General features: G+C 46.9%; 1 non-coding gene across 1 annotated transcript; it reads right to left on the bottom strand.

The window, feature by feature from the left end:
• Positions 1–1,403: 1,403 nt before the first annotated feature.
• trnas-aga lies at positions 1,404–1,485 on the bottom strand. The gene has a single exon. It is a non-coding gene; the product is annotated as a tRNA-Ser (tRNA).
• Positions 1,486–5,161: the final 3,676 nt, after the last annotated feature.

The raw sequence follows: 5,161 nt of genomic DNA, 5'->3' as shown, positions 1-5,161 counted from the left end.
GAAAGTAAGGACTACCTGAAATTAGAGAAGTCAATGTTAATGCCGCTGGGGGTGAAAATTGCCCAAGCGAAATATGAGATGCTGCTGCCCCCATTTACGGTGGTCCTCACTCTGGCCATGGAGGAGGCCGAGGACAGAAGGGTCGGATTCTGAATCGGAGGGGGAATTTGAAGTGCTAAACCAACGGGAGATCATCTTGGTTATTGCGAACCGAGCGGAGGTGTTCGGCGAAGCGATCTCCAAACCTACGCTTGATCTCACCGATATAGAGCAGCTGACATCTAGAGAACCCGATACAATTGATGAGGTTGATGGCGGTACAGGTGAACCCTGCCGCACATGGAAAGACTGCTTGGGTCCTTGAAAGCGGTAAAGCGATAGTGTAGCATTTCTTTCCAGGTGACCTTTCTGTCTTGGGACACCTCAACTATCAAAGTGAGGTCACAAGCAAAATGACGGGACACCATCCCATATTCAGAGACGGTAGCTTACAAACCTAACGGCCTGAACAATTAATTTTTCCAATTTTAAGCACCCAACAGCCTTCCTGTTCTATCTTCCCAACAGGAGCTTCTCCCTCATTTTATCCCCAAGAAAACCAATTTCCTTCCCTCCCCCCCCCCCCCCCCCCCCCATGTCCTTCTCCCTACCCTAACACACAGCTGGCATCGCACCGGCTCCTCTGCAACGCCTTCACCTCCACTTGTACAGTTTATAATATACAGTGTTCATAAATCGCAAATTGTCAATCCCCATGCTTTGGGGATGTGCAGTTGGGACTGGAAACAGTGGGCTGTTCGTTACATTATTTAATGACCGGGATCGATTGTGCTTACGTTCGCGCATAGTCACTAAACTGTGTGCAAATAAATGTATTCATTCTAACTGCTACGAGTGGCAGTAAAGACACCAATAAACCATTGGACCATTGCAATCATTATAATTGTTTCGTGAACTGGATAGCACGCAGCAACATACGTTTCACTGTTCATCGATACACTTGACAATAAACAACTAATCTAAAGTAGACGGTCTCCACATCGCATTCCAACCTCCACAGTGACCTTTCACACAATACGTTATAATCATTCATCCACCCGGTTTCAAAATATTCATAGAAATTTAAATGTTAGTCTATCACTTATCCACGGTTCATTTAGGAAAGGAATTCCAATATTCGCTTCCTCGTGGGCGTTGGTTTACATGAGAAACAATGCACCTCTGACAGAGGTTCCAAGGATTCGGACAAGAAACAACAATGAAATTGTATGAAGTTAATTCGACCCAGTGCGCAGCCTGGAACCACAGGAAATAAATTAGGTGTTTACTCTGGGAACAGACAACCAAAGGCCCATCAAAAGTTACACATACACGATGGTAATTTCGAGCGGATTTGCTGGTCCCGTAGTCGGCAGGATTCGAACCTGCGCGGGGAAACCCCAATGGATTTCTAGTCCATCGCCTTAACCACTCGGCCACGACTACTGCGGTCTAAACAATTCGGCTCCAATAAGGAAATGTTTGACGACAATCGATTAGTGTATCTTCGGACGGACAGGGACGACACTGATCCCGGAATCAGAGAAACGAGACTGTTCCTGAATTATAGTTTGAAATGTCACAATGTCAGGCATGGCCGTGTCATGAGAGAGAAGCAGAGTTAAAGATGAGGTCGATGTGGTTTCACCCTGAATTCCGTGTGGGCAGTTGGAGTGCTGGACTCTTAATCATTGCGGGACAAAGTTTGTCCACCCCATCACACCAGCAGCACAGACAATGTGTTACTCTCAAGCACTGAATATGTGTATCAACATCAGAGGCAGCTGTTTTTTTATGCCGCCCAGCTGCCCAAGACTCCAGGAAGCCGTATTCGGCCGCTGCGCACGGTGTGGTACTCCTATTGTGCTGTCAATGAGTGTACAAGGGCGCTCACACGAAACACCGGCAGCACTATTGTTGTACATTGACGTAGAGGATGAATTCTCCCCTGCATTCACTGATTGGATTCTGTTGGACTGGAAGTCGATGATCCAGTTGGAGAGGTGAGTGCTGGCTACAAGTCCCGCGAGTTTCGTAATAAGCTTGGATTGTATAATGATACTAAAGACAGGGTTACATTTTATGAATCGGTGTCAGTCGTAGGTGTATCTCTTATCCAGGTGTTCCAAGGATGAGTTCGGCCGTGGATCTTTTGTGGTGGAATGCGAACTGCAGTGGGTCAATGCTGCTGGTGATAATTCGATCCATAACTAGCGGTCGGTGGAGCTCCTGCTGGCGCGGTGTCCGGAGCCTGGGATCCCGCGTTCGGGACTCCGGAGGAGAAGAGCTCCGACCGACGGCCCGCGGCCTACTTCTACTGTGGGGGCGGCGGGGACTGAACACCCGGAGCGGGATCCCTCGCCGGGGATCCCTGGAGAAGATCTTAGACCGCCGGTCCTGCGGTCTGCGGTTCTTCTGGCGGCGGCGCGGCGGGGACTTTTGATCTTCGACCGCCGGCCAGCGGCCTACACCATCTTGAAGTCGCTGTCTCCGGTGGAGAGGACCAGAATCAGGACCTACCTGGACTTACCTTGTCTGCACATTTGGACGCCTGCAGCGGCGACAGCGGAGGGGTGTGGTCACTACCTCGGGGGGAAATGAATGAGGACTGACAATATGTTGTGCCTTCGAGCACAGTGATGAATGCTGTGGTTGATGTTTGTGTTAAAATGTTATTGTGTATTGTGTGCTTTTTTTTATTGTACAGCTTCTGGCAAATTCATTTCACTGCACTTTATGTGCACGTGACGAATATAATTGACTGACAGACTGACTGACAAATTATTTCATTATGGTGAATGTCAAGGCAGGAGAGCTGTTTTTCGTTGGCACTGGGATGATGATGGCCATCTTGAAACAGGTGGTACATTAGAACGGAGTAGGGAGAGATTCAAAATGTCCGCGAATATACCGGCTAGTAGGTCTGCGCAGCTAATAAGGGCAAGGCTAGGAACCTTTTCTGGGCTTGTGTGCATATGTTTGTGTGTGTGTTAATATATATGTATATATCTATATTACTAAAACTCTGATCTTGACCGCTTTTGGCCGACTGTGCTGCGATTTCCGACAGAACGCTGCCACCTACGGCCGTCATCTTTGGCCGCCTCGCTTAGAGCCCCCCTCCGCCTTAAAGGAGCAGAAGACTTTTCCCAACGATGAAAATCAGAGGGATATTAATGTTTTAAAAACATCTAAATTCTCTCTGCTGACCCTGCTGGAGGGAGGGGGGGAACCATAAAACCAGGAAGTGGTGTGCCTCACTCAGTCTATTCAATATGGATGAAGCCAAGGGTCACGTCCCTCTGAGCTCTGTATAACACTGAACAAATGTCTACATAACTGTGTCCCCTTAATGTGGTTTGAAAATGAAAATATGGTTTGTTTGAAGGAAAGAGGCACTGCCTGCAAATGGTTGTTTGGGTGCTTTGGCTTGAAGTTAAAAGGCATTACTTACTGCAAATGGTGGCTTGCGTGCTTTGGCTTGAAATTGGAATGCACTACTTACTGCAGATGGTGGCTTGGGAGCTTTGGCTTGAGTTTGGAAGCCACTTCTTACTGCAAATGGTTGCTTGGATGGGGCTTGAAAATGAAAGGCACTAACCGCAAATGGTGGCATGCAGTTGAAAGGCACTACTTACTGCAAATGGTGGCTTGGGAGCTTTGGCTTGAAGTTGAAAGGCACTATTTCTGCAAATTGTGGCTTGGTTGCTTTGGCTGGAAGTTGAAAGGCACTACTTACTGCAAATGGTGGCTTGGGAGCTATGATTTGAAGTTGAAAGGCATTATTACTGCAACTGGTGGCTAGGTTGCTTTGGCTTGAAGTTGAAAGGCACTGCTTACTGCGAATGGTAGCGTGGGTGTGGAGTGGGTGTGGCTTGAAGTTGAAAGACACCACTTACTGCAAATGGTGGCATGAAGTTGGTAGGCACAACTTACTGCAAATGGTGGCTTGGTTGCTTTGGCATGAAGTTGAAAGGCACTACCTATTGCAAATGTTGGCGTGTGTGTGGCTTGAAGTTGAAAGGTACTACTTACTGCAAATGGTGGCTTGGCTGTAATGGCTTGAGGTTAAAAGGCATTACTTACTGCAAATAGGGGCGTAGGTGCATTGGCTTGAAGTTGAAAGGCATTACTTACTGCAAATTGTGGCTTGAAGTTGAAAGGCACTGCCTACTGCAAATGGTGGCTTGGGAGCTTTGGTTTAAAGTTGAAAGGCGCTATTACAAGAAATTGTGGCATGGTTGCTTTGACTTGAAGCTGAAAGGCACTACTTACTGAAGATGGTGGCTTGGGAGCTTTGATTTGAAGTTGAAAGGCATTATTACTGCAAATGGCGGTTTGGTTGCTTTGGCATGAAGTTGAAAGGCACTACCTATTGCAAATGGTAGCTTGTGTGTGGCTTGAAGTTGAAAGGCACTACTTACTGCAAATGGTGGCTTGGGTGCAATGGCTTGAAGTTAAAAGGCATTACTTACTGCAAATGGGGGCGTGGGTGCATTGGCTTGAAGTTGAAAGGCACTTCATACTGCAAATTGTGGCTTGAAGTTGAAAGGCACTTCATACTGCAAATTGTGGCTTGAAGTTGAAAGGCACTATTTACTGCAAATGGTGGCTTGGGAGCTTTGGTTTAAAGTTGAAAGGCACTATTACAACAAATTGTGGCTTGGTTGCTTTGGCTTGAAGTTGCAAGGCACTATTTACTGAAAATGGTGGCTTGGGAGCTTTAATTTGAAGTTGAAATGAATTATTACTGCAAATGGCGGCTTGGTTGCTTTGGCTTGAACTTGAAAGGCACTTCTTACTGCAAATGGTGGCGTGGGTGTGGCTTGAAGTTGAAAGACACCATTTACTGCAAATGGTGGCATGAAGTTGGAAGGCACTACTTACTGCAAATGGTGGCTTGGTTGCTTTGGCATGAAGTTGAAAGGCACTACTTACTGCAAATGGTGGCTTGGGAGCTTTGGTTTGAAGTTGAAAGGCCCTACTTACTGCAAATGGTGGTTTGGGAGCTTTGGCTTGAATTTGAAGGGCACTACTTACTGCAAACGGTGGCTTGGGTGTGGCTTGAAACTGAAAGAAACCACTTACTGCATATGGTGGCATGAAGTTGAAAGACACAACT

Source organism: Amblyraja radiata, chromosome 45, assembly GCF_010909765.2.
Source record: "Amblyraja radiata isolate CabotCenter1 chromosome 45, sAmbRad1.1.pri, whole genome shotgun sequence".
NCBI classification, from domain to species: domain Eukaryota; kingdom Metazoa; phylum Chordata; class Chondrichthyes; order Rajiformes; family Rajidae; genus Amblyraja; species Amblyraja radiata.
This window is presented reverse-complemented; position numbering and strand designations above follow the sequence as displayed.